The 11,870-nt window shown below is 33.4% G+C and overlaps 1 protein-coding gene across 3 annotated transcripts in view; it reads right to left on the bottom strand.

The window, feature by feature from the left end:
• The window catches only part of raskol (Ras GTPase-activating protein raskol), a 469,413-nt gene that overhangs the window by 344,532 nt on the left and 113,011 nt on the right, over positions 1-11,870 (bottom strand). The window contains exon 1 of one of the 3 annotated variants that reach the window (XM_017910187.1): positions 5,979-6,159. The exons of the other annotated variants lie outside the window; for them this stretch is intronic. The gene's annotated coding sequence lies outside the window, so the exon portion shown is untranslated. Of the gene's footprint in view, positions 1-5,978; positions 6,160-11,870 lie in introns of those variants that run through there. 3 annotated transcript variants of the gene reach the window in all.

Here is an 11,870-nt window from a genome sequence, read left to right as displayed (position 1 = left end):
TATAATAAAATAAAAATAACTAATTAAATAACATTTATAAAAAAATTGAAAAGCTTGAAAAATATATAATAAAAGTGCTATATTATATATACAATATATAATGGCAATGAATATATAATTAGTAATACGTAATAAACAAAATACAAAAATAAATAAATATACAACAAAATGTTATAAAAATATTACATTCTAAAAGGCTATGTAAAAACTAATTAAACAAAATTTATAAAAAACATTAAAAAGCCAGACTAAAATACCAATTTATGCAACCTAATTATTCGATTCATTTCGATTATTCAATTATTATTAATTTGTTTCGAGTACTATAAATTTATACGATCACCATATTATCGATTAACTTAATTATTCCAATTATTTTCGAAATTCTCTCACTCCTACATGCCAATTAAATTTATCCTACACATCTTAATTTAAATACAACCTAACACCATCGCCTGCGAAGCTAAAAACAAATTCAAAAGACAGTCAATAATGAGGCATGAAAAGAAAGATGGCAGTGTATAAGGAAGGGAGAAAAATGGAGAACGAATTTCATCATTCCGTGCACGTACATAGATAATAACCGACAATTTTCCTTTCCTTCCTGGACAAATGGAAAAACCTCCTGCGAATTTATCTTAATTATCGTATCCTGTAATCAAATTCTCCCTGAGCTTAATCACGCGCGTTCGATGAGGCACACCGGTAACTCGACTCTCGAAATGGATCAACGATACTTTGCAACGCGAAACGGAGCTGTCTATTTCCGAGCTGGATGGCACAACGTCGAACTATTTAAATAAAAATCAAACGAGAGTGGAAATTCGAATTAGAACATAATAAAATCAAGCCGCCTAGCGAGAAACGTCAAAACAAGATCCTCGATCGAAACACGTATTATTAGAACTAGAAAGGAGCAAAACGATTCACATTTTAAAGCAAGCATCCCTTTTCACGCAAAAATATCTCATTTAAAAAAAAAATAATAGACTCATACATACTTATATATTTTATATTAATATAAATTATTTCTTCCACCTTTTATAAGTATTGACATAAATAGGGAAAATAAATATTGTGCAAATGATACTTCAATTTGCAAATAATTCAAAAACTTATAGCCTAAAATAACTTCAATTTTAAATCGAATTTATAAATAACAATAAAATATTAAAATTTGCTATAATTAACAATAACTTGTCTCATTTTAATATAATAAATACTATCACTCGCAAAATAAAATTAAGAAAATAATTTAATTATTCTCTACTGATATCAATGACTTCTTCCACCATCTTTGCTTGCACTTTATCTAAATACAATATATATTTCAATATAAATTACAAAACTAAAAAGGATTAGGTTTCAGCCAGTTAGCATAATTTAATTCAGCAAGAACGCAGTATCGAAAATGCACTTTATCGGTAGCCACTGTATTCACAATCGTGTTCTGCATTGCAGTGTCAACAAAATGACAATCGACATTTCAAAAATAAATATTTCGAAGCCAAACGCATTAAAAGACCCTAAAATTCTATCACAATCTCTTCTATATACCTGCTCGAGCAGAAGATATCTAAATTAAAATAAAATTAAGTTAATACTTTTTTAACTAGTTAAAAATACGCGTAATGGATTCGTGTATTTCGAAATTTTCGAAAAGGGTAATAAAAGAATAAAAATGGGAGAAAGAAGTAGATTAAATGACGAAAGCATGGAGGATATTCTAGTCTACAATGGCTTGCAAGAATGATAAATTGCGCGTCGAAGGAGGCTAAGTATGTCCCAATTCAACGGAGAAATGGCTGGAGCACACGTGTAACAACAAAACGAACAGACACGCCTCGAACGCCATCCACGAAATGTTTCCTTTCGCCAAAGCCTAATCATTCACGGCGCAAAACAGGTGCGAGAGGTTGCGCGAGCACGATACCCCTTTTATCTGTTCCACACAGCGATAAACTCGTCCCTGTTCCTACAGGAACCAGTTCATTTGTCCGGATACCCGCAGCAAAAGGCTTTCTTGTATCGAAACGAAAGCGGATGTTCGGGGTTCGTCGTTTCGTTCCTTTCACAAAATTTTCGACTGCGCAAATACCTTCACGCTGGCATAAAAAGGCACAAAAAGATCTTCCAAGTCGAAATTTCCGAGAACTCGACGATTTTCATCGATATCTAAAATGTAACTCGAGAAAGAAAAAAGGTTGGGTAAAAATAGAATTTCATTTGATAGGAGTTTAATAAAAATAAAATAAAAAGGAAAATTAATTAGCCAGGATCGATATAAACGCTTATAAAAATCGAGGATTATCGATACGTTTATACGCACGTGCGATTAAAACTTGAATAAACCACGAACTCGATCTCAATAACAGTAATAACGACAATACCGTTCAACGTTATCCTTTTGCGCCATCTTAACGACCAGCGCCATTATTGCTAACAGTACTACCGCAGCGCCACCAGTTCCATCGTTACCACAGCCCGGCATAATTTCCCGCATAAATAATTCCGACTCCGATTCTAGCTTCTTAACGTCGTTATTGTTCCAAATCTGCATCGTTAATCTACCACAAAGAAGCATCCACGCAACAGGGAATAATCTCGAGAGGGATCGAGAGACGACAGGAAATAAGAGCAACGTCGCAAGCCGTAAAGGAAAACAATTAAGGAGAAGATAATTATTCGCCGTGGGTTTTTCGCGGTAACAAATTACCCCACCGGCGGACAATGAAATCAACGCAACAAGTAACACATGCGCGTGTAAAATCGTTAACGACCGATCGATCGATCGATCGGGACAAGATTCCGGCCGCGAGCAAGAAATCGCCAGCTGGACGGTAAAAATCGATCGAGCCCCTAAAACAAGCGCGCCAAGACGATCTTATTCGGTGACCAAATACGGGAAGGGGACGAAACGATAGAGAATAACTGGTTTTCACTTTCATACGCGGTACGACACGAACGGCTCCGGACAGAAAATATGGCCGGCCAGATCCGCTGCTGGAAAGATCGCCCGGGCAAAAAAGTCAAGGTTTCTTTGCGGTATACGTGACTCGTGCACCGCCGCGCAATTCTCCGCCTGCCCGCTAAATCGTCCGGCTATCGATGCCGCGAGAGAGTTACGCGTTCGATGCCGTTTCGATGCGGGGTGATTCCACGCCACTGCGGGTCCAGATTAGGCCCCGCTTTGTCTTGCTAATTTTTTCTTTTTTTCTTTCTTTTGTTATTTATTGAGCGTTACGTGCGCCTTTAAATATTTCATTTTCAACTGTCGATGCTGGATTTTTGGAGGATAGACGTAGAGAACAAATTTTTTATTTTGGGGTGCGAGTAATGAAGGTTAGGACGATATAAGAAATTTTGAATTAGGAATTTTGGAACATGATATAGAATCATGAATTGAAATTTAAACAATGTTGTATTTTGGATTGGAAATATCGAATGATGAATTGAAGTAAACAATTTTTAATTTTGGATTGGAAATGTTGAATATTGGATAAAATTAAGGAATTTTGAACTTGTAATTTTGGATTGGAGATATGGAATTGTGAATTCAAATAGAAAATTTTTAATTTTGGATTGCAAGTGTCGAATATTGGATAGAGTCGAGGAATTTTTAATTGTAGATATGGTATCATGAATTAAAGTACAAAATTTTGAATTTTGGATTGGAAATGTCGAATATTAGATTGAAATTAGGAATTTTGAATTCAGAATTTTGGATTGTAAATATGGAATCATGAATTAAAATAGAAAATTTTGAATTTTAGATTGGAAATATCGAATATTGGATTGAACAAAAGAATTCTGAATTCTTCTCAAAATTTTGGATTGTAAATATGGAATCGTGAATTGAAATAGAAAATTATGAATTTTGAATTACAGGAAACTTTATATTTTTAATTGTGCCACCTGTATTTCGAATTGCTCTGATTTTAACCCTGTTTCAAATAATCTTAATTAATATTAATAATTATAATTGTGAATAAAATTAAATATAATGAATATGTTAACATAGATAGGTATTAATAATTTAAACTTGTACTTGCTGGTAACTTATGAATTATGTATTTTGAGCAACTAGAGGTTTCCATTCAGAATTGAGAATTATGAGTCATAATTAATTAATCATGAAATGAATTTTCATACGCGAAAAATATAAAATAATTAATTTTTCACTTCAAATACATAAAAAAACAGAATGTTTGTATTTACTTTTACATTCAAAAGGAATGGAAAATTTGAAGCGTGAAATAAAATATTTTTAAATTTAGTTGCGAACGCAATTTTTGTTTTATCTATTGGAAACAATAAATATTTGTTAGTTTTTAGTTCGCTAAACACGGGGCTTGATTGGACGAAAAAATTGTTTTCGACTCACAATTTTGGTCCAGGATTGTGACTCATCTGATGTCATGTATACTACCCTCGTGTAAACATGATTGCAGTGAAATGAAAATTTTAATGATCAAAATAAAATATTTCCTTCAAAGCCTACAAAAATAATTTCGTACTATTATTATAATAATTTCGAAAATTTATTAACAAGAAATTATTTCGTATCATACTTAAAAGAAAATAATTTAAACTGTTATTGTAAAGGTATTTGCACAAATTTTGCATAAAATGCTAATTAAAAATTATTTAATTTAAATTCTGGCTTCCATATTTAAATCTCAATTTTGAAGAATTTTGAAGACTTTACGATATATTTAATATTTCTTTTCTGACAAAAACAACTTTCTTATTAACATTAAAAATTATTCCAATCTATTTCGAAACCACGTTATCGAGAATGACGTTGAAAGAAATGATAACAAAAAAATACTCATAAGGAGACACTAAACTAGAACGTACTACCTTCTTTGATCAAATACTCAACGTTACCGCACTTCGACGTGTCGGCGATAAAAACGCAGATAAAAACACAATTACATAAATAAACTGACAAGGAATTCAAAACATTTTACATAAAATTTTGAATTTAAATCCTCGAGATACCTAACCACACCCTTTCCCGGATCACGAAGGAACAGTCGAAGCATAAAGCAACATAATTTTCCAAGTAAATGGTTTTTAAATAGAAAAAGAGATGTGCTATAAATACAGGGTAACAATTCAAAGAAGTCAGCTACAACGTCACGAAAGGTATGCAATCGTATTGAAACAATGTACACAAGAAAGCCTCGTTAGGCAACCGAGTACTGGCACAGTCGTTCAAAGCCCTGACAAAAACTATCGAGAATCCTATAGACAAAACCATGCCAACTCCTGTCTCTCTCTTGCACGCTCGCTTTCGCTTTCCCCCTCCTCGTCGCTCCGCAGTTTACGTTCGAACGTAAACCACGAAAAGCTAGTCGTCGAATAACAATATCGAATACCTAGAACCTCACCGTTCCGCGATTCAAACAGCACGAAAAACAGTGTCACGTAACGCGTCACAACAATACTTCCTCTCTGTGTCCACGCGCCGAATACCTCCAGTAGAGATCACCTCGAACGAACTTAATTTTGATATCGACGAGCGAACGTTACGCGAGCCCGGAATATTCGTTTAAAAATCGAGTTTGTCGCGCGGTAGCTCGCCTCACGAGGCTATCGTGAGCATCTTCGCGTCAAAAGAGACGTACACTCACAGGCTCAGCCACGCACCGATACACGCACACACACGCGTTCGACTCCTTTTGTCCGTCCAGCACGCTTCTCTCTCGTTCTCCCTTTCCCCGTCTTTGTCCTGCACTGATCGGCTGCGTAAACAACGGGGCTCGTCGATCGCCGTACACCGGCACCCACATGAAATCTAATCTGTCTAATCTACGCTTTGGTATCTGTAACTGGCCGTTCACACAGATAGGGACAACGGTGTTTCGAAGTGTACACGGGAAACGCGAACGCGATACCGTGAACCCGATTGTCACCGTTTCAATTTCAACGGACTCGCGCGGACTTGGTCGTACGCGCGTGGGATACGTTACCGGTTTTTCTCGGTTCGTCTGCACGCACTGCTTTCCACCGAGCGTCGTTGGCTGCACGCACTTTTCCCACTGACGTTTCGTACCGCGACACTCGTTTCACGCGCGAAGAAAACGGTTAAAACACGGTTCGAACACGACTCGTACACCGGAGCACCTCGATCGTTTCGTACCGTCGCGCAGGAACATCGGAACTGGACTGCACGAAGGAATCCCTGCTTAGCGAACGTAGGAGGTGGAAAGTAGTTCGTATCGTAGCCGCGGCTGCGGCCGTGGCGCTGTGCGCGTGCGACACTATCGCGAACGCGGATCAGCTGATTTCTGACGTATTTTCACGCAACCAAATACAGAATTAACTGGTCATGTGTACGGATACTTTTTTGCTAACTTATTGGGTTCTATTCAGTGTATATTAAATAGTTGGAAATGATTGAGGAAGTTAAATACGGTATGTTTAAGTTATCCAATTATGTCATGCCGTGAGGACGGTTGTTCGTGGTATCTTGTAACGGCGCTTCGACAGCTTTAACAAGAATGCTATTGTTGCACATTATGTACTGTGTAAGTATTGTTTTAATATACCCATTAATTTTATAGCTGTTAAGTAGCAGTAACGGTACAATGTTACTGTTCCTACGTGATACTCACATAAATCCTGTTGAAATCTTAAATACAAGTGCTACCTATTAACCTTACCACTAAAATTAATTATGACAAATATCAATATTTATAAATTTTATTACAGAAAATTAATACTGATAACAGGTAATGTAAGACAGTTAACATCTACATTAAACTAAACATTTAATATTGCTGTATGAAAATTTTATCTAACATATGGATATATTAATATATTTTCTTATGAAAATATACGTTAATTGTACATAATAAATATTTTTGAAGATATTGAAACCCATACTAAAATTATATATTAAGTATATATATATTTTCATTGGCTACTTTGAAGTCCAGATAACATTGTTTCAAATACTTCTATACCAGATTGTATAATTCATGTACAAGTATCTTCATTAGAAAAACCTTGAAGTATGAATGAAACATGTTAACACCAACGTGTTGTGAATTAGAAATCATCTACCTCTATTGAAATAATCAATGCACAGATAAACTTTTACTTCCACTACATTTTTACATGTGTATACACATATGTCTACACATTTCCACAACCATGCAACATAAAATATGTCTTGTTCAAACGTTACCATACATTCTAAAACAAAATATCCAAGGACAAGATAGTTATTCTATCATTCTCAGAACAAAGAATTCTTTCATCCAAAACAAGACAAATATTTTCAACACCCTGCAATAAAGAACATAACTTACATCAATCAAAATTGTTTGTACACAACTAAAATTTATTACAAAAATTACCTAAGTTTCTAAAATTACTTTACTATACTTTATAATAAAGAACATAATATACAACAGTGATCAGGATTTTTTCTGGATATAATTCTAATACTCTATAAGAAATATAGAGTATTCGTATCATTTCACAAATCTCTAAATTATTAGACTTCCCACAATTCCTTCATAACCCTTATGGAATAACGAACATAACCTACAAAATGCACCAAAATTCTTTCAGCACACAATGAAAAATCACTTAGAGTATTCTCTACTAATCCCAATCTATTATAAGGAAACATCTTCCATTATTTTCTAAGTCTCCCTGTGTGTATCCCGAAATCTAAATTACCTCGGGTCCCAAAGAACATGACTGTACCTAAAGCCCGGCCATAGTCCAGTACGCGAAAACAATGGCGGAGGAAAAAGGCGACATCAAAGACCAATTAAGAAGTGCTCGGAAGGGAATAGGCGACAAAAGCGGCGCAGCAGATAGATTGCCTCGAATAAAGTCTTGGCACGCGTCCCGGCCATCTTGCACGCGCAGATTATCTGATCTTGACATCCAGGCCGATAATGGGACGAATAAAACGATCGAAAAATTTACACCGGTCGTTCTCGCGTCCCCGGGATGAAATTATAACATTATGCTAAGCAAACGACCGGTCGTTCGTCTCCACCGCGTCACAGGGAGGCGGGAGAGGAGACGGGAGAGACTCGAGAGAGTTTCGGAAAACCCGTATAGCTTCTCGAGGGCATAAAGTGGCGCGCGCCAAGTCGTCTGCTAGCGACGAGACGGTCGCGAGGAGAAAAGCCAAAAAACGAGAACAACGGGCAAGGATATCTCGTAGGAAGAAGCGCAGACATGACGCACGAGCGAGAAGGATGGCGGGGACGGATGGGAGAGAGAGGGAGACAGAGGAGTGGCACGAGCGTAATGCTTTGCCTCTCAGCTGGAGGTTTCCCTGGACCCCATAGGACGTCAGGGAAAAGATCAGCTGCCGTGGAAATTCGTCTAAATGGGACAAACGGGGCGTATATATTGTTGGCTTCCAGTGGTTGTGATTTCGGTTCTTTTTTCCTTTTCTTTTTTTTTTTTTTAGGCCACTTTTGTGGGTTTGCTGGAGTACTAAAGGGGATGAGATGTGACGCAGAACGTGGAAATTTGGGGATTTTAAAGTGGGTGGAAATGTTAAATATTGATTTTAATGTTTTCTGATATTTATTCGGAGATTTTAGGGGGATTTTATTATAATTTGGATTATAATTCGGGGGTTTTAGAGTGGGTGGAAATGTTGAATATTGATTTTAATATGTTTTCTATTTGTTCGCTTTAAATTATTTTTTGAATCATTTAATTGATAAGTCTTATATATGAAGATAAGAACAATAGTTGGTGAAAATTGATTTTAATATGTTTTCTAATATTTGTTCGTTTTTCATTATTTTTTTTTATCGCTTAATTGACAGGTCTTATACGTGGAGATGAGAGGAATAGTTGCTAAAAATTAATTTTAATAGATTTTCTAATATTTGTTCGTTTTTTATTATTTTTTTTTATCATTTAATTGACAGGTCTTATATGTGGAGATGACAATAATAGTTGTTAAAAATTAATTTTAATATATTTTCTAATATTTGTTTGCTTTAAATTATTTTTTAAAGCATTTAATTGATGGGTCTTATATGCGGAGATGAGAGGAACAGTTGTTGCAAATTAATTTTATTATGTTTTCTAATATTTGTTGGCTTTAAATTATTTCTTAAAATATTTAATTGATAGGTCTTATATGTAGAGATGAGAGGAATAGTTGTTGAAAATTAATTTTAATATGTTTCCTAATATTTAAATTATTTTTTAAATCATTTAATTCATAGGTCTAATATGTGCAGATGCGAATATTCGAATATTTAGTGAAATTTTTATTTCATGGTTTTAGATTGAGAGGAATCATTGTTAAAAATTGATATTTCTTTTTTTTCCTTTCCTTTTTCTTTTCTGCTTTTATTTCAATTTTAATGAACAGATCTTTTGTATAGAGATATGTATGTCTGAGTGTACAGTGAAATTTATTTAACTATTACATTAAGAACAATGTCAAAAATTGATTTCCACACATCTGACTAATTGAATTTTAATACACAAAATTAATTTCAATATATTTATTAATATCTTCTTGGAATTTCCTAATTTAAGATTAATTAATAGGTTTTCTATCTGGGAATATAAATACTTAGATACCCCATGGAATTCTTTATACTTTAAATTAGAAGGAATTATTATAAAACTGTTTTCAATATATTTTTGAATATCTTCCTATTTTTTATTATTTCCTGTTTAGTGAGTGGGTTTTATATATCAGAATAGAAATATTCAAATATTTGGTGGGATGTTGAGGTGATAAGATATGACATAGAGCGTGGGTCTTTTTGGAATTGAGATTAGGTGAAATCACTATTAATAACAGATTTTAAAACATCTCTAGGTATTTCTTTTTCCTTGTTACTATAGAGTATTCATTTAAAAATAGAATAATTTTTTAAACACACCATATTATTAAAAGATTAATTGTTACATTAAAAACTGAATTAAAATATAAATATACTTACTATTTATTATTTCAATTACTTTTTAATTAAATTCCACTCATGTGTGTACCTATATATGTAACTTAACTGAACTATAAATAACAAGTTTCAATACATCTCTAGATATTTCTTTTTTTTGTTGTCATAGAACATCCATTTAAAAATGAAATAATTTTCTAAATACACCAAATTATTAAAAGATTAATGTCCCTCTACTAACTGTTACATTAAAACTGAATTAAAATATAAATATACTTACTATTTATTATTTCAATTATTCTTTAATTAAATTCCACTCATATATGTACCTATATATGTAACTTAATTAAACTAAAGAACAGCTATAGATACAAAACAAAAAACATCAGTAATTACTGCACAATTAAATACCAAAATTACCATTACGTTATTATACAATACTTAAATACCAAAAAAGACAAATGAGCTGTCATGCTGATTATATTTAAATAAATTTCGACATTCATTCACGTATTGTACATTGATCCACGTGTATTGACTCGAATGAAATTAGTTAAATACCTGAGGTCAACTTCGTATAATAATAAATTTTTAATAAATAAATTTTTATAGAATTTTAATATAAATCAGTAGCCAACATATTTAATCGCTCTACAAGTGATCCATTAATAAGACTAGATCTAAAAAGGTCTTTGCTATAATTCAGCTACGAAAATACCACTAACCTTTCCCCATAATATTTCGACATTATACTTATCCCATTGAGCTGGTCCACGATATGAAATATATATTTAACATTTATATTCGGTTATTATAAAAACGTAGGAATTTTTTGATCGATTAAAGAGCTATCAACCCGTGTCATCAAGTCATCCACTGACATTACCTCGTTAGCATGAAAAAGTGTTATGTTATATTCGTAATTCATCGAGGGAATTAAATTGTAATTAAACTTGACCTTTTTCAATGCTTATGGGAATTTTATACGGGGAAAATGAAACGTTTCATGCGAGGGACATTAATACTGTTAAAAGCGGTTAATGACTGTTGCCTTTCATAAAGTCCAATTACATTATGGTCGCTAGACTCGTACACACGCATGGACAACGTATTCCACATCCCGAGTACAGGCGTAACGTTTTATTAGTTTCGCAAAAAACATTCAAAACTTGTTTCGTGTAATCAAGCATAGTACGTTGACTCGCATAATTACACCAGCTATACATCCTCTGTCTTCCTTCGTTTCGACGAGATGTCGTTCAGTCGACGCCAGAGAGGTTTGTCTCCTTTATTTCTCTCGTGACTGTCAACAAATAGCGAATTTTCATGTGCACAGGGTTTCGCAGTCGTAATATTTATCTCACTGCACTTCGAAGAATAATCCAAAGTATAGTAGTTACCGTGAGCTTTTATTAGGGGTTTATTATAGCGTTACAGTTGCATATAACTTTTAATTTGTATAGGATTTGAGGCTTTCAGGATTGCGAAGGATCTTGTACCTAATTATTTATTTCTCAGAAATGTAGATATACATGAAACCATAGAGAGAAACTTGACAGACCAGATTTTCAATTTCTTATGGGAGTGTGTTATTAAAATTTGAAAATTAAATACAATTTCTGCGATTGAATTTTAGAAAATATTTGATACTTGTATAATAGTTATTAAAGAATTAAATCTCCTGGGATTTTGAAAAATGTAGTCAATCGTTAATTTTTCAAAAATAAAGATTTATGATGGAAAATCAAATTTTTCATATGTATAAGGGAAAAATTTTAGAATTTAATACACTGTCAATCAATTGTATATTCATATTGTTAATTTTATATTATGTTATTTATAAAATTATTTATCGGGGTTAATTTACAATTATTAACAATTATTTATTAATATACAAACTACCGATCTCCAAAGCGTATCTCAATATCTAAATGAAGTACTATAATCTGAATATAA

Source organism: Eufriesea mexicana, unplaced genomic scaffold (assembly GCF_001483705.2).
Source record: "Eufriesea mexicana isolate 0111107269 unplaced genomic scaffold, ASM148370v2 scaffold70, whole genome shotgun sequence".
Taxonomy (NCBI): domain Eukaryota; kingdom Metazoa; phylum Arthropoda; class Insecta; order Hymenoptera; family Apidae; genus Eufriesea; species Eufriesea mexicana.
This window is presented reverse-complemented; position numbering and strand designations above follow the sequence as displayed.